Source organism: Lissotriton helveticus, chromosome 7 (genome assembly GCF_964261635.1).
Source record: "Lissotriton helveticus chromosome 7, aLisHel1.1, whole genome shotgun sequence".
NCBI classification, from domain to species: Eukaryota; Metazoa; Chordata; class Amphibia; order Caudata; family Salamandridae; genus Lissotriton; species Lissotriton helveticus.
The window spans coordinates 1,139,998,732-1,140,018,463 of NC_136068.1; positions in this window are offsets into that span (position 1 = coordinate 1,139,998,732).

The window sequence follows — 19,732 nt, forward strand, 5'->3', positions numbered from 1 at the left end:
GCAGAAAGTCGATGGATGGCTGGGTGAAGTAATTTGTTATAGCATTTGTTGGACTCGCACTGCTCTCCTTGTAACTGTTGATTGGTTATTTCAATTTGATCTTATGTATTGTATTATTTAAATGTTTTTATTTATTGATCTTTTATGGCCATTTTCTTGTGCTGAATAAAGAGTTTGAATTTGAGATTATGCTATGGATAATGTTCATAGATTAAATCTTTATTATTTGACAAGGGGATACAACAGGCATAGAACCATTTTTGTATTGGATCATCACTTTGGATCCTTTCCTAAAATTCACCCACACAATGTCTCAGGAAGAAATTTCCTTTCTAGATCTCTTCATCAATATCAAAGATAATACTATTACCATGAAAATTCGCTTTCTACAATTTACAAGTTACTAGCCTAGATCTTTGCACCTGAATCTACCTTTTGGACAATTCTTCTATGCACATCTACAATAGACTCGGTGATTTTGAAGATCAGGCTGGCCTACTTACAAAGAATCTTCAAACAAAGTGTTACCCTCCAAAAACAATTCAGCAAGCAAGGAAGTCTGGCAAGGAACAATAACCTGGTTAGAAACAAGACAAAGGAACCCTGTGGAGAATATGGCATGTGAAACCACGTATACCTCCTCCCCCCCCTTGAAAAATGTGAAAACGATTATACCAAAGAAATGTCAAATTCTCAATGCTGGCAAGATGCAATTATAAACAACGCTTTTTTACCTTTAAGAAATCGAGAAATTTAAGAGATACTTTAATCCACACCTGATACGGTGAAAAAGCTGGTTATATTACTAATAGCCCAATTTCAAACATCCCGATGGTAAGGGTCAGTGCCAATGGGGTGGGTGCAATGTCTGTCACCATACGACCAAATAAACAGAAATTGGCCTATGACTCCCAAGCAAACAGCAACTGAAAGACCACACTAATTGCAATGCTAAGAACTGCATTTATTGGATTCAATGACTGTGTTCTTTACATATTGACAACATGTTCCATAAAAGTGTGGTCAATGAACACAGGAGCACTATTAGGTGTCAGCGCACAGCAGAAAAGATTGATGAATTATTATGTGGATCACAGACATGCAGCAATGCAGCAAATGACACGATCTGGTTGATTATTGAGAAAGTACAAGAAGAACCTGACATCCAGAAGAGGCTCTTGCCAAAAGACCAAATATGGGTGTTTGCACTGATGTAACTGGCCTTAATGATGAGATCCCTTGGAAACGTCTTTTAAAAAGTTAGATTACCAGAAGCTAGTCGTTTTGATAAAAAAAAACCTGTTTTTATAGGATTTTTGAATAAACATTTATTCTTAATTATGATTTAAATTTTTCTGGACATTTCCTCCTGGTCCTAGAAAGCAAACTAGGGGCATCTGTACAAGCCCCTATCGCAGCGAGAACGTCACTTTTTCCGATGTTCCTGTGGCGATAGGGGCTTTGCCTTATTTACAAGGCAGCATTAAGCCACTTAACGTGGCATAACACTGCCTTGTAAATAAAGCCCCCTTTCATGCTATGCTTAGCGTGAAAGGGGTGGGCAGTGGGTGTTGTGGTGGGTGTTTCACCCACTGATTTTGACACAGCCCCCTATTTACAAGGGTGGCGTAAATAGGAGGCAACATCAGAATTAAGGCCAGGGAAAACCTGGTCTTAACTTGGCGAAAAAAGGAGAAATGCTTTATTTCTCCTCATTTTTAGGTCTCGCATGAGCCAGCGCATGTGTTGTCTGGCGAGCCATTTAGTAAGCGGGTTTCAAAGTGCTACCCACCACAGGCTTTTGCAGGCCACCAGCTGTCTGTTATGCGCACAAGCGCTTGTGACATGCACAGCAGGCATCTGGCTTTCTCGCGTCTTGCATTAATCCCCTCCCCTACCCCCTGCCTTCTCCCACTCCCGTCAGCTTCATGCCAACAGGCTGCGCTCCCCCCTCCCGCATCCCCATACTAAGCGCACATCTGGCTTTCTCGCGTTAATCCCCTCCCCTAATCCCTCCCTTCTCCCACTCCCTCGTCAGCTTCATGGCAGCAGGCCGCGCTCCCCCCGCCTCTCTAAACTAGGCGCGAGGCGCAGCCAATGCTTGTCCCTTCTTTCCCACTCACACAGCGAGCCCAATGCTTCTGGCGTGAGGTGTGTGAATTGGAGGATCCTCGCGGATCTGAGATGCTTTCTAAACTACCCTTGTGTCGTTGAGCCTCTCCGTCTGTTCGGCATCCCACAAACAGTCTACTGTCCAAGTGTTCATGTCCCGCTGCTGCATTGCTTGCTTGTATGAAGGTCCCGCTTTTATTTGAACTTTGCACCCCCGCTTCCCAGTGGAGGATCCCCTCCGTGCCGCTTCCCCGTGTCTATCCTCCTCTTCAAATAACATAAAGCCGAGTCCCTAGAGCCCGCTGCTCTATCACTGCGGAGACTGCCCCCACACCAGAGCTATGTCTAGCCGCCACCCTATGTCGCTGACGAGCCCTGTGCAGGGCTGCAGCTCCATGCAGCTCCCTGCAGCTCCATGCAGCTCTATGCAGCTCCCTGCAGCTCATTCTCAGCTCCCTTTTCTAAGAGGCCCCTGCCCTACACCCCATCCACGGGTGCAGTTGGAGATCTCTGGGCTGTGCCCAGGAGAACGCCTTGCCTGTTCTGTCACACTCTCGGACCTTCTTCACCCCTAGCCCCACTTTCTCTGTGGCAAAGCCATGTACTACGGGGGTCAAACTCTGCAAAAAAAAACAAAAAAACTAGATCTAATTAAGAAGATTAGGGTCGGTTTTCATCCTGAAGAAATGGCCAGACCCTCTGTGGCAGAAATGGGCATGAAACATGTTGACCATACTGTAAAACAAAGGGCTCATCAATACATCTGATTAGTTAAGTCATGTTTTTAATCTTGGCACACACACTCGCCAGGAATAAACACTGTTAAGGGAGCGCCCGTAGCGAACTGTAATTACGCCTTCATCCAGTCTAACTCCTTCTCTCATAACAATCCAATTAGCGCAGCAACCTCAGCTCTGGCAAACACCCCGGACACCACAAGACTAGCTCCCAAGCACTGGCATCCAGCACTGTCTCAGTACTCACCAAAAGCAGCACTGATCCCCAGAACAGTTTTGCAGCAATAGCTCAGAGCTCTGCTCCCCTAGCACTGGCTTCATTGTAACATTGATCCCAACACATGGCATTGACTCTATCACAGTCTGCAGCAAAGGCTACCAGCGCTAATGTTATTTCCAGCACTAACAGTCCCAATATCGCTGCAGTACTGACCCCAAAGTAATTACTAACAGCGCTGTCCATCCAGCACTGACTTCAGAAGACTTAGTATTGACTATGAGTCCTGTGTCAGTATTTATAAGCATCAGTAGAAAAAACCTAGCACTGACTTTCCACACTGTTAGCTTTAGCACTGGTCGTTTGATACATCGGGATTTGAGACGCGGACTCTGGACCTACGGAGAATATGAACTCCGTTTTGGGGAGAACATTATTGGTGGTTCAGGGTTATATATGCCCTACCCCACAGCCATTGTATTTACGTACAGTCTCTACCCCAATCCCTAGGCATATTTGATTTACAGTACTCTATGGGCAAGATCTAATTTACTGAGAGGTGTTCATCGACTACAACTAGTTCCTAGATTACCTTATGGTCTAACAGCCTACATACCGAGGATTTGTGGTTCAGTTTCTTATTCATACTGAAATCCTATCACGGTGTGGTTTTGTCACTCCTGGACCGTGAAGACTCTTGCCCGATGATGCTTATTGGCGTTAGTAACTCCTTCTAAATACGTCGCGTCTACTTATTCTAAGATTCTGACCTATTGACGAGGTGGAGGTTTCTACTTACAAATCAAGCTTCGTTGCCTTACGTGTCACCAGGTTTTTCTCTAGCCCTGAAGAAGTTCATATGAGAACGAAACCCGTTGGCTGAGGCCTTTTTAAAAGATTGAAAATAATAAAAGACTCTTCAAAAATACGACAACTTACTTGGACTGCTAATTTTGGTGCACCATTCTCTTTTCCATAGAATTTGGTATCTGTGTTGACAGTGGAGCTTTTTGTGGCCAGCTCCGGATGTTGTTGTGCACAATATCATATTGACTATCCGACATTGAAATTTGAGTGCGAAACCTGGGTCAGCCACAGTTGCTTTGCTAACACAGCTTTAGCACTGACACTCTATCACTGACCTACTCACACTACTGGCAACCTACACGTGTCACCAGCACTGGCACTCACAGCACTGCCCACTATGGGCCTCATTTGCAAGGCCCCTTGCACCACCGGTGCGTCATTTATTTTGACGCTTGGGTGGAGCAATATGCCGGCCCATAATTGCAAAGCCCTGCAAAGTCACTTTGTATGGCTTTTAATGGCCTTGTAAATATGGACCCCTTTCATGAAGTACTATGCATAAAAAGGGCGTTCCATGGGTAATGCTGTGGGTGTTGGCACGCAACACTAATGGAACTTGACACGTTCCCATATTTACAAGGATTCATAAAACTAGGAATGCGGAGGCATGGGGAGGCATAAGGGAGGGGCAATGAGGAGAAATACCTTTATTTCTCCTCGTTTTTTCTTGTTCTATGTTTGCTGCATTCTGCAGCACTAAGACTAAGAGTAAAAAACCTCTTGTGATTGTTTTGTGCAGGAAGGTGTCCCTTCCTGCTGTTTTGTGCAGGAAGGGGTCTCTTCCTGCACAAAACAATCACCCCTACGACGCAGACACCCTGCGTTGGCTCATGGCAGCCCATTGTGCGCCAGCGCAGGGGAAAAGGACAGAACTGCACCGTATCTCATAGATAAGGAGCATTCCTGTCCTTTATTGTTGACGCATGGCAACACAACAGGAAGGCTTGCTGTGCTGCAGTGCTTCAAAAAATTTAAATGAGGCCCCATTTACCCAATCACTTATCTCAAAGCAAGAACTAACACTGCACTGGGCTTCCAGCCCACACAACTTCTACCTAAAACCCTCCCCATGGACCACTTCAGCGCTAGCGTCTAGTACCTATACTGAGTAATTTCACTCCACTAGTAGTTCCTGATGATGAACAAGGATAGGTGCATCCCTCATCACCAAAGGAATCTCCCCAATCCTTCCAAAGGTGAACTCCCTCTCATTTTTGATGCACCAATGCCTTTATTTTGAAAAATGCATTCTGCGTCTCTAAGTGCCTGCAACAAAAAACCTTCCTAAACTCCCCTCTGCAGCAAGGACATAGGTTGCTTGCACTCTTCTAGCCTTCCAGCTCTTCCATTCTTCCCATCTCCCATCTTCTCAGTCTCCATGGGTGCTGTCGGAGGGTGTCTTAAGATCTCAGAGTGACTCTTGCAATTTTCCGCCATGTACTTCAAGCTAGTCACAGGATAGCCCAGGTACTCCACCACGCCTGCGTGCTGACCACTCAATTTCAAAGCAGCACACACCCTCATCAATTCCCACTGCCTTTCTGCAAACATTCTGTCTTCAACAGTACAGCAGCAGTAGTTGATCTATAAGCCTCCAAGAGGGAGGGGTTTCCGTGATGGATTGCACTATGAGACCTTTCCTGTTCGATTGAACTATCACCGCTGTCCCACCCACTGCCACTCTGAAAAGACTCTACAGTGGGGAGAATTTGTGTTGGATTGGCGAAACGCCACTTATCACCACCATCCTATTCACAGCCCACGGGGCTCGAGCCACCACCCCCCTTGCCTAAACGTTAGAGAGAGCTTGATAATATTGCTGTATATAGAAAGAGTAGCTACTTTGGCTAGCACTACCTTTCAGCATCTCCACCCTCAGCCACTTTATAGTCCCACCTCTACTAGCCTTCTCCTGAAGAGCAAGGTTAGCTCATTACAAAGACTAAAAAGGAGGAAGTCACCAGGATTATTTTTTTCATTGTGAGCATGTCTGTTCCAAAGATGTTGGCAAGTTAAAGGTTTCTTCTGGACTCTGGTGGAAGGTATGGTCAGGCCAGTGACTGCCAGCTGGTGCCGCACCCTTTCTCTGCCCATATCCTTTAATGGCATTTCTTATCAGTGCTAGGGTACTTCAAAGTCCATGTCTTGCTTTGCCTTGCTCAAAAGGAAGATTCACAGACCTAATGCACCAATTATCGATTTCTAAAGAGGGAATACTTCTGTAGGCTAATCTAAAGTATGAATTACACTTTTATCAAACGATAGCCCCCAATGCAAACAATGGCTGAAAGGGGGCAGGTCAAGGCAAATCATGTATATATATATATACACATTGTTCATCACATGAGCTCAAGGAACATGCTGCCTCTAGCCAGACCTAAAAATGGAAAGAACAGTAATGCAGAAAAAATGACAGCTGTAGATACGAGTTAGTTTCAGTGTTGCTACAACAGGAAGTGAAACGAGCAGACAAGACGTGCCTGGCATCATTTACGTACCATGGACGTGTATGTGTTCCTATATTCCGGAGTTTGCTTGGAATAGCTATTGCTAAAGATGAGAGAAGGTGATTAACTATAAAATCAAGAGATCACGCGGACCTTGCAGTCTGGAAGGGTTAACAGTCCTCAGCCTCTAGCACACATTTCTCTCATTTGGAATAAAGCCAACGACATCATGGGCCAGCCAATCACGTTAGTCTTAATTGTGGCAAATGAAGGATTTCCAGGTCAAAGTCTGTATAGCTGTAAAGTGACCAAATAACTTTTGCCCTGAAGTTCACCCTGAAACTCTGTTGCTGAATCCGTCCTTATATCAGGCAAACCCTCTTATCTATCAACAGGAGTGTGGTTGGTGCACCAAAAGCAGGAGCATGGAACAACATGGCCCGCTCTGTTTGGCCAATGCACAGAACCCCTGGTGCACAGCCCCACGATGATCTACTGTATGAGTTATATGGCATGGAAACAGGAAACACATAATGGAACAACCTAGACTGCTTACACTTCGCTAATTAAATGCAGCGCAAAGCCGATAGCTTTTTCCTATAACGATATGGACAGACTGGAATATATGTTGTGAAACATGGTGTCATTTCCTCAGAATGTGGCAAGCACGAAGAGCCCAGCAACAGAGTTTCCAAAAATACTTTCTGTGGAATACTCGCGCCTCTGACATGTGCTTTGTTTTCTCCTTGGCATGGAGCACGCATTGTAGAAAGTTTCTTGACATTTAATGGTTTCCCTTCCCACAATTGGAACCGGTTGTGTTGCTGTGAAGGGCTCGTAACGTGATGTGTGAAAAGAAGGCAAAGCCGAATCAAAGAGCGCGGCTTGCTCAAATGAGAACCAGGCCCACAGTTGTTTTTCTGTCGATTAGCTCAAACAACAGTTCTTTAAAGAAAAGAAACCGCAAACATCCTGGGATCCAGAGAGCAAGGAAAACGTCCATAAATCAAGGGCTACTGGTTGGCTCCGACCTCCATTTCTGCCAACAGGAGACCATTCGGGCCTATTCAAGGGCTCTTCCATAGTTTCAGAAACATGTTGGACTGGTCGGATGCTTTGCTGAAACCACACCTCATGCCTGCATAACTTTACCGTGTTTCATATCACATGAGGTCACAGGTATTCAAACAAAAACAAGAGGGATGGCTTCAAGACAGCGATGACATCAGAGTTTCCTAAGGAGCGATTAATCTAAGGCCTTTTATTGTGTGTGATGTGTTTATTTCTATAATTTATTACATGGGATTCAATCCTTTTCTGCTGGTCAATTGCTCACAAGTAAAAATCTCACATAGAAAACTTCCTCTCCGACAAGAAGTCCCGCATGAATCACTTCCTTCATCCACACAGTTCACTTTGTTCATGAATCCCACACCTTTAAAAGCACCTGCTGCAGTCTTCCTTGCCCCCAGCAGTTTTCATTCAACAACACCAATGTCAAGATAACAACGTTGATTAATGGACCTTCTGCAAACAGATCGAGCTTTGTGTAGTGGAAGTATTGATTCACCATAATGTAGGCAGAGGGCTAATATGCCCTCTGCCTACCTTAAGCCTGTCACAGAAGTGAGCATATTGGGGCAGGTTTACAAGAAAGTGACGCATCTGTAGAGATGCTTTACTTTCCCTGCGCCACCCTGAGACACCCTTCCGCCACCATGGATGCGCCTTATTTACAATACGGTGCCCCATGGCGCAAGTATTGACAGATGCACCAGAAATTCTGACACATCTTTTAGGGCAAAAGTCACGCATTGATGGAGTTTGTGTCGCAAACACGACACAACTCCAGCAACTAATTTTGAGGCCTATTCCTACTGCACTGCGTCACTCCTTACGCCTGATTCAAGCAGGCATAAGGCTTTGACGCAGTGGCGTCCTAGAAGTGATGCCGTGAAATCTTGTAGATTTCACGGCCTTTCATCAACCTAATGTTGCAAAAAAGTTTCATTTAGGTAGAAATCATTTCTTCTTAGTAAATACATCCCCCAACCATGATGGTACGTTTGAAATGTTGAGTTTGTGCTTCTCCAGATCAAGCACTGTCAAAGTTTACTGCCTTCCAATATGGATGACATGTGACTCCTATACCCTGTAGTCCTCTTTCTGATGTAACATTTCTTATTCACTGATATACACATGTGTGATTCATTGTCTCTGTGTAACTTGTGTGTGATGTAAAGTGCACTGACACCCTATACTGTATGAGTAGCATCATAAAATAAAAGAAAAACATGAGAGAGAGTGGTTATGTAGATTTGAGGGTCACTGTTAAATGGGTGGTGTGGGAATTCATAGAGAAGGAGGTCACTGGAGGGCGCCAACAAATTTAATTGCACTGGGTGCCACCAGTCCTAAAGCCACTCAATTAAGTATCTCTTTTCACCTATACGCTGATGACACTCAGCTATATTCAAAAGTCTCCTCTCAGAAACATGTGAATGAGCTAGGGAGGGTGTTAGAGCGCCTCAGAATATGGATGACACAACACTGTCTTAAATCCGCATGGAAGGCTGACCCTTCAAGCACACCAGCACGTTCACTCCTGAGCTAAAAGCCTCCAAATGCACTTGCAAAGAACTAGAAAGAATCTGGTGCACCAACAAAACGACCCGCAAACAAGTCAATTTCAAAGCAGCTCTCAATAAATATTACATGCGCCTGACAAATGCCAAAAAGGAAGCCCTAGCCATCCGCCTCAAAGCTAGCTCCAACCATAACAAGGAACTCTTCAACATCATCAAAGAGTTCACCAACCCATCAGCATCCGAGAACACCATAACCCCCTCACAGGAGCTCTGCAACACCCTCACAAATTTCTTCTACAACAAAATCACCAGCATCTATAAACACTTTGACCCACAACCAACCACCGACAACTTCAACAAACTCCTCAACAGCACCAACTCCACATCAAACACTATAATCACTATGTAGGATCAACTAACCACACAAGTCACCACTACCTTCATGAGCTCCATCCACTCGGAAGCACCCAGAGACCCCTACACCTACCACATATTAAACCTGAGCAGCAACTCCATCAGTAAGGAACTCACCACCATCCTCAACTCATCCATCCCCTCTGTTTCCTCCCCAGAAAAATGGAAACACGCAAAAGTAAAACCTCTGGTAAAATAAACTACAGCTGACCCAGAAGAACTCAAGAACTACTGGCCCATCTCCCTGCTCCCGTTCCTGGCTAAAGTCCTGGAGAAAGCAAGAAACAACCAACTCTCTAAACACCCAGAGATCAACAACCTCCTGGATCCATCCCAAATGGGATTCCATGCTAACCACAGCCACAGATGACATCCTATCTTTCCTATACCAGGGAGTGATTTAAGTCCTGATCCTTCTCGAACTCTCTGCAGCCTTCGACACCATGCCACACTACACCCTCCTACACAGACTCCACCAGAGGCAGATCCAAGGAAATGCCCTTAAAGGGATTGCTTCCTTCCTCACTGGAACAGCCCAGAGCATCTGCCTCCTGCCTTACACCTCCCGCCCAAAGAACATCATCTGTGGCATTCCCTAAGGGTCCTCACTGAGTCCAACCGTGCTAAACACATACATGGTCCCCCTGGCCACTCCGGTCAAATCCTATGGTATGAACATCATATCATGCACTGACAACACTCAGCTCATCCTCTCCCTATCCTCAAACCCCACTAACATCATAGCCAATTTCCATGTATGCATGACCAGCGTAGCCAGCTGGATGCAAAGCAAATGCCTCAAACTTAACACTGACAAAACAGTGGTACTCATCTTTGGGAGCAACACCTCCCCATGGTACCACACCTGGTGGCCTGTGGAACTAGGCCCTTTGCCCACTCCCACAGACCATGCCAGAAACCTCAGCATCATACTCGACAACAAGTTTACCATGAATCCTCAGCCTGCTTCCTTATCTGCCGCATGCTCCATAAAATATTCAAATGGCTCCCCATCAGCACCAGAAGCACTGCCACCCATGCCCTCATCACCAGCCACCTGGAATATGGAAACTCCTTCTACATGGGACTCATCTCACAGTTACTGAGCAGACTGCACACCATTGAAAATGTTGCAGCCAGGCTCATCCCCTACCTCAGAGCACTCCACTGGCTGCTCATCCAAAAAAGGTGCCAGTTCCAACTTCTGACTCACGCCTCCAAGGCCCAATACAACAAATAACCAGCCTACCTCAACCACAGACTGATCTTCCACCAACATAGCAGAGAGCTACTCTCTATCTCCCTCTCCCTCCTACTTCAACAAAAGCAGAAGCGGTGGCCGCATCTTCTCCTACCTGCCTGCCAAGACATGGAATGGCCTCTGACTGCACCTTTGGAATCCACAAACCCTACAGAAATTCAGAGATGGCCTACAAACCTGGATGTTCAACTGAATTCTCCCAGCAGCAGCCCGCCAGCGCCTGGAGACTCTCACTGGTGATAATCAGAGCTCTACAAATTGTTGATTGATTTATAGAAACTGAACTCCCCATAAAATGGAATTTCTCTTGGTGTCTCCCACCCACTGTGACACTCATGCACAAGTCTGCCCCTATGAAGATAAATTACTTCACTGCCAGCCTTCTAACGGTGAAAATACTGAATTGTTGCATGATTCATTCTTGAAAAAAAACTCCCAAATTAATTTTTCACTAATGCAAGGCCTACATCTCCGATAGTTCAACATTGGCTTACAATGTTATATTCAATAAGTATTCACTTTAATTGGGAGCAGAAAGAAATTCATGTCATGTTTGGACTCAACATCATTCATCATCATTCTTTCTTTATTCACAACACCAAAGTATGCCTGGAAGCAGCAAATATACAGTAAAGAATCAATAATTCATCCAATACAATTTAAAAAACATACATAACATTTAAAAACTATGAGTTGAGAAATCTTCTAATGCATACTCTTCCTACCGTGAACAGCTAACTTAAAAAAAAGAGCCATCTCTGAAGCAAACATGCACATTTCAAACAATTATAAATACTAAAGAGCCACCCTACAGTGAACCAAGCTATGTTTCTTTAGTAAAGGTTTTAAAAACTGTTGAGTACAAATTCCCTAAAATGTACTAAAGACAAAGAAGTGTAGCAGCGATTGCTCAGAAGAACCATAACAAGTGCAGGCACCCTAGGCAGAGTTTTTGCTCAAGCCCAAATGGAAGCCGTTTAGCAAATAATTAATCACCCCTGCCAAGAAACAAAATAAATGGGACCTTTCACACCTCCCCATCATCCAAACCATCCACTTCTTTTAAACTGAGGTAAAACTGCATGATAGTTTTGCAACATTTACTATGTTCCCTTTTGCACCTCCTAATCCCCATTAAAATAACTTTTACAGCTTTCTTGTCCTCTATATGGACAGATGAAGGCAAATGAAACAGCTCCAAGCGTCTAAAGATTTTTATAGTAGACTCAACATGAACAATCCATGGGATGGTAGGTCCCTAGTCTAGCAATAGGCCATGCTTGATAATGGTCCTATTTAAGGTTTTTCAGGATTAGTCAAAATCAAAAGTCATAAAGCAACTGGAACCAAATTAATGAGGTCCTCCAAATGGATGAGACCTAGATCTTCATGGCAGATATAACGTAAACTAGTAAGCAGTAGTTGCAACAATAGCCTACAAAGATGATTTTCCTCCACCTGGGGGTGACTAGTCGAATAGCCCCACACTCCAGCAGCATAACTGACAAAAAGAACGCACTGGGACTTACACGCCATTAAAAGGGGAGTCAGGAATGTATGAGCAGTGGGCTCGGGCAAGTTAAAAAGTGCACCCATCTCCCTGAAAAATGTTAAGTTGCTAACTGAAATATTTCAACCACATGAACCTGAGGAGTCAAACGTGACTCCTAGGTCAGGAAAGTTATCCATCCTGATTAATTTCCTCCTGCAGTGTACTTGGATTCCCCCACTTCTTTTAGGACCAGAGGTCGTAATCTGGAATTTATTGGAATTAATTGATAAATTCAGGTTGGTCATAAACTCTGCAAAGGAATGGACTAGCTTATGCAATGCATTTGGTGTTCATGCCAATATAACTGCATTGTCCACATAAAATAGTGCTGGAGTAGCCACTTTTCCTATTTGAGGGACCTCCATGCCAGCAGAAATGGAATCAAATTGATGACAACAAGAAAAAAAAGCAGCAGAGCTAGCACACAGCCTTGCCGTACGACAAGAGCAAGAGCAAATGATTCAGTAAGCTTTTCTTCAGGGCTACACAGAACCACAGACACCAGATTCTCATGTAGGGTGTACAGAAAATGAGCTAATGCAATATCCATACCAAAATCCAATAATAACCTCCATATCTGCTGGTGGTTTTCACAGTCAAAAGTGGTGGAGAGGTACCATGAATGCCAGGTACAGTGCTTGAATGAAGTATACTACGATCATGGCCCCTTTCACTCATCCTATTCAAATTATTCTTCCAATGATCTTTACTAAAGTATCAATCAGGGATATGAGATGGTAGCCCTTGGGCTCAGACCTATTACCCTTCTTAGAGATCAGCAGACGCGTGGGGAAAGGCCAGGAATCTGGAAAACGATTGTGGGAAACGTTATTGAAAATGTTGATAAGAAGCAGGCCCAAAGCTCTACATTTGGTTTCACTCTGTCAATATGCACCCCAGCCAGTCCCCGTGCTTTGGTTCGAGGACTTTGATGGATGGCTTCCACGACCTCTTCAATGGAGAAAGTCAATTGTATGTGCTCCCCAGGAAATAACTCAGTGTAAGATGAAGACCTAAAGTCATCTTCATTTTTATGATATATTGCTGAAAGGTGCTTGACTCACTCATCAGGACTAACATTGATACATATCGTATTAGTCTGGCTTCCCCTAGACCTACACTAATTAAGCATAATCCAGAAGATCTTTTGGTCATTCTGTTTAGAGCCTACAAAGCCAGTTGAGACCTGAGTCAGTAGCTACCCATAGTGGTGTACAAGAGGAGGTGCAAGGGAAGTGGGCCAAGGAGCAAAGGGATCTTTGTGGGTAAGCATGCAAGGTTAATCACCACACTGGGCCGCTAGGCCTGCTATAATTAGGTTATAGTATTTGATCCTATACACCAGCTCCGATATAAAAATGTAGAAACTGCACAAAATGCAGTTCAGTTAGTATCTGCATGCAGCAATCTGAGTGCCCTATCACATTGTCTGGATCCCAGTGGCCTACCCATGGTTTCATCTGTTGCTCATAACCCAGGCAAAAGAAGAAAAAGTGTGGAGGAGATTTATCAGCTTTGATGGAAACGGGGCATGCAATGCTATGATCAGTAGTGTCCTTCCATTTTTCGGTGAAACTCTTGACTGGATGGATGCCATAGAGAAACGTGATGTATAACTGCTTGTCTAAAGGGACTGTGATATTGTCAAGAAATTCCTCAAACCCGCTGCAGTTTTTAATGTTCATAAAACCTGTGGTAATAGAGCCTAAATTGGGTCTTCTGACTTCTGAAGCGCCAGTGTGCTCTCAATAGGCTTTCTTCAGTTGTGCTCTGGTTAAAGAGATTGATTGGGGCTCTCTTTCCCAATACTCACCAAGACGCAAAGATGTAAGACAGGCCTTTAGGCTCACTATCCACTTCATTTTCCTGCCTTTGTTCAAATCTACAATTTCCATAAAGGCACATAGGTAACTTTCCAGGGACGGGGTGTTCCTCAATCTTCATCGATATAAGATGGAACTTAACTTGACCTTGTTCTTGATTGAGTTGATGCCCATGTCCCACATTAAAGGCAGTGTAGGGGTACTCTGGGGGTACTTCAATAGTGATCTTAAGAATTTGTTTTCAGAAGTTGGTAATTGTGCGATCCCAGTATGACACTACAGCTCAGCTCCACATAGGGCGCTGGCGACTGCCTATGTCTGACAGATATTGAGGGCCAGGGATATCTGTCTCATGTATGAAGAGATAAAGAGAGTGGACACACCAAATGCAGCAACATAGGTTTAGACCATTCTTCCTAATTTGGGGAGAGCAGGACATGTTGAAGGTCAATCTAATGCCCAGACAATTTTAATTGTCTACCTTCTCCAGGCATTGACCATTGATTTTGATGGATCGTCTTAATTTGTTAGGTGGGTTTATATACATGAACTTAGTTTTTCCCAGGTTAATTTCCAGACTCTAGTCTAAACGAAAAGCATCAAAATTAGCCATCTGGTTAAATCTCTCCACCATTCCGTTGGCCTCGGGATGATAGAGAGCACACGTTTTGTGTGTTATTACCTTGGATAAGAGAACATTTTCCATTTGTTCAGAAACTAGTTGAGTTCCATTATCCGTCAAAATGGACTCTGGAATCCCCTCTCTCGAAATCAAAATTTTGAGACATTAAATGATATGACAAGAATCAATATTTGTAAGAAAAAAAGCCTTTAGGCCAGCGTGAAAACATATCTACAACTAATAAAACATATATCTGTGACCCCTTGCTATGTACTGGACCTAAAATGTCCCAAAAAATTGCTACCGTGTAGACTTGAAAAACCCTTTAGTGTGCACCGCGTTTGTTGAATAGAATGACCGAAATGTGCTGCGCGCATCATCGCATGTTGAAATCAATGCCCCAAATGTGCTGTGAGCATCAGCGCTTATAAAATAAAGTGACCCAAATATTCTGTGCGCATCAGTGCTTTTCCAACAAAATGCCCCAAATATGTTGTATCCAGAATTCGCTGTGCGCATCTTTGCTTGTAAACTAAATTGGTCTCCCTAGTAACAAGATGGCTACCAGTGACGTAGGACGTCAAGTTACGGTGCGTGAGGTTCAGTGCTTGAAATCTAAATTGGTCTCCTTAGCAATAAGATGGTCACTGGTGACGCAGGGCGTCGTGTTACTGTGCGTGAAGTTGCGTAGTATTGAAAGATCCGAGCCCCGAGAATCTGGAACTTCCGAAGATTCCCAGCGCGGACAACAAGTAAGTAGATTTTGCTTTCTTTCAAAATCAATAGTCTCATGCAGCTTTAACAGAGATGAGAATGACAGTTGAATATCTTTAACTGTTGGCGGTGTAGGTTCAAATGTTTAATAGATGCACATAAGCATTTTCCCTTTCACAGAAAATGACGAACTGTCCCAAGTATCGATTTTCAAACACAAGCACGAGAATAAAGCTGAAAGTTAAATACTGTGCTCATGAAGAAACAAAATGTTATTGAGAAGCGTTAAACGATAAAATAAAACGATCTTTGACTCCCAAAAAGCATCAACTCGATTCACCGAGTTGATCAGAAGATCAAATTAAACGAAGCAAAGAAGAAGATGAAATTACGCTCCCGCTGGTGCAATCATGACACAGTGCAACTTAGATACAGCCGCAGGTGCTATCAATAAAAAATATAAAAAGAAAAAACTCCTGCAGGTGCAATCAAATCACAGGTACAAATACAGCCGCAGGTTCTATCAAGGCACAATCTTAAATTTCCATTTTAGTCTTCCAGATGACAATAGTTAATAAATAATAAACAAAATAACATTAAATGTCATTTTATATTTTATATTTTTCCTTGAAGAATAAAATGTATCTTCTTTGGTGAAATCAAGGCTCAAATTTTCAATTCCTTAAGAAAATTTTTAATATGCCTCACCAATCTTCTGTGTTGAGATCTAGTCTTCAGAAAACTGCCGACTACGCCAGTGAACTGTTCTGGATAACAAATTCAGGACACATAGATGATGATGAATCTTCAAATTTATTCCTCAGAAAAAATCCCATCCAACAGCATACAAGTACCAACAGCAACTTCAGATTTATCTTCAAACCCATTAGAACTCTATGTCTTCTGTGTATGACACATCATATGACATAAGCATCATTCTAACATTCTAATCATGACATATTAAGATTCCCTCAGTCTCCACCATAGAGAAAGGAAAGCAGAGAAATACAGAACATCACAGGGTTGTAATTCTATTTGAATGCCACCTGTGAGTCTTATGCAAACAGTCCGCAATAATCTTGCTGGACGCCATCCCTTCCTCCCTCAATGAACATATTGAGGGGTTCCAACCAAACTCCATCGAGTTAGCTGGAGTAGGCCCCCAACCACCCCTTTTGTTGCTCTTTGACATAGGGATAACTTGAGATTGCGGCAGTAGAGATTTCCCCATGTGCCCTTTGCTCAACTACAGTTTACGGTGTGATACAAGCTAGACCCTGCTGTAGCCCTCCTGCCTCCACTGCCACCAGACCCTCACCACCACCCCGGCCTCCAACACCACTGATGCCTACACCGGCGACACCCTAAGATGCATCCTCCTCAACGTACACTTAGAACAAAAACACGCCATGGAAATCTGGTACCTACTCGACTCTCTCTCGCCCGACATCGCCTTTTTCACGAAGACCTGGCCCAACGCCTCCTCCGCTTCAACATCAACACCGCTATCACGGACAGATACAAGAACCAGAGGAAAGACCACCCTAACCACCCAGGAGGGGGCTTCGCCTCAACACCTCCAGCAAAACCTTCCCCCGCCGAACACCTGTACTTCCAGATCCAGACTAGCCCCAATGCCACGCTCTGAGGAACCCTCATCTACAGACCCCCCGGCCCCTGGACACCCTTCGCCACCACCATCACCATCTTCATTGCACCCCACGCCATCGCCTCAATGAACTACATACTCATTGGAGACCTGAACTTCTACCACGACAATCCCAGTGACCCCAACTCCACCATCCTCCGTGACAACCTCACCAACATCAGACTCAAACAACTAGTGACCACACTGACCCACAGAGCAGGACACACCCTCGACCCCATCTTCGCTGCAGGAAACAGCAATCACTTCAGCCACACAACGCAGCCACCATAGACCGACCACCACTGCATACACTTCCCCATCGACAAACCCAAGGCACCCAAACCAGACCCATACACTCCATGAAGGAACTGGAACAAGGTCACTGATGAGCAACTTAAGTACACCTTCACCCGAGACAACCACGCCTGAGCACCCAACGCAAACATAGCAGCCAGAGGACTCCACACCTGGATCTCCAACTGCGCAGACAAACTCGCCCGGTTACGCCACACCAACAAACAGAGCTCCAGGAAAGCCGCCTGGTTCTCCATCGATCTCCAAGAAGCCAAGCGCACCTGCAGACACCTGGAGAAGAACTGGAGAAACACCAAAGCAACTGAAAACGACTCCACCTACAAGGATGCCATAATGAACTACCACAACCAATTCAGAACCACCATGACTAATTTCATCCACAACAAAATCCTCGTCAACTCCACCAACTCCAAGGAACGCTTCAGTGTCATTCAGGAATTCACCAACCCACACAGTGAAGCCACAGACATCACCCCGTCCCAAGACCTCTGCGACAAGCTCGGAACCTACTTCCACCTCAAGATCAGAAACCTCTACAACAACTTCGTCGACCATCCATCAGATGCCACAGCTGGCCCCCCGCACCCCAGAGACACCAGACAGCACACCATCTCCAACTGGACACCAATCATGACTTAAGATACCGCCTCGACCATGAAAGGCATCCACTTGGGGCCCCCACTGACCCATGCCCTCCTCACATCTACCACAGAGCCGCGGCCGTCAACACACCTGAACTACAATGCACCATCAACATCACCTTCAAAACAGGCACCTTCCCAGATGACTGGAAGTGCGCAGAAGTCAGGCCCCTACTCAAGAAACCCACAGCTGCCCCACCGACCTCAAGAACTACCGGCCTATCTTGCTCCTCCCCTTCGTAGCCAAAAATCACAGAGAAAACAGTCACAGGGAACTAACACGATTAATCGAAGAGAACGCCATCCTCGTCCCATCCCAATCTGGATTCTGAAGCAACCACAGCACCAAGATCGCACTATTCGCTACCACAGATGACATCTGCACCCTCCTGGACCAAGGAAACTCTACAGACCTCGTCCTACTCGACGTATCAGCGGCCTTCGACATCATCTTCCACTGCACACTAGTCACCAGACTACACAACGCCGGCATACAAGGACTAGCTCTGGACTGGATCCGGTCATTACTCACCGGAAGAAGCCAAAGGGTCAGACCCTTCCTCTCAACCCCATGAAAATCACCTGTGGTGTCCCACAGGGGTCATCACTGAGCCCGACCCTCTTCAACATTGACATGGCCCCCCTCGCAGCAATCATCCGGCAACACGGCCTCAACATTGTACTCTACACTGACAACACCCAGCTCATCCTCTGCCTCACCAAAGACCCCACCAATGCCAAACTCCACTTCCAGAAATGAATGCAAGACAATGCAGCTTGGATGACCAACAGCTGCCTGAAGCTCAACGCTGAGAAGGCAGAAGTCCTCATCCTTGGAACCACCCCTTCAGCATGGGACAACACCTGGTGGCCAACCGCCCTTGGAAGCCCACCTACCCCCTTACGCCAAAAACCTCGGCATCATACTCGACTCATCACTCATCATGAACCGACCGGTCAACGCCTTCACCTCCACCTGCTTCAACACCCTCCGCATCCTCCGTTAGACCTTCAAATGGATCCCCCTGACTCTCACCCACACACTCATCACCAGCAGACTGGATTATGGAAACACACTACGCTGGCATCAACAAGTCCCTACTCCAGAAACTCCAGACAATAAAGAACACCGCCGCCAGACTCGTCCTCTGCATCCCCTGGCACGAACACAACAGCCAACACCTACGAAGACTCCCTGTGGAGAAAAGAGTCACCTTCAAAGTCCTCACTCATGCCTACAAATGCCTACACAAGAACGGACCCAAATACCTCAATTATAGAATCAACTTCCACATACCCAAAAGAAACCCCCCAATCTACCAACCTCGCACTGGCTGAAACCCCGCACATCCACTGAGCCAGAGCTGGCAGAAGATCCTTCTCTCACATTGCAGCCAAGACCTGTAAGAAGCTACCGGCAGACATCAGATACGCACCCTCACTGAACACCTTCAGAAAGACCCTCAAGACCTTTGGCTAAGCAGATCTGCGGACCCCCCCCCTGCAGCACCTTGAGACCCTCACAGGTAACTAGCGCACTTGCAATTCACTTGATTGATTGATTGATTGATTGATTGAGCCCTGCTTCCTCCCACCATAGAAACAGCCCCCATATTTACCTCACCGAAACTCTGGCATATCATCTTTCTTTTTCCCATACTATTGTCAAGAAAGCGACCACAAGTAAAGAAGCACTTACTTTTGTCAGAATCAGGGGCCTGATGTTAGATGTTAGGGAATGTGCCCAGCCTCCTATGGGCTCGAACAGGCTCAT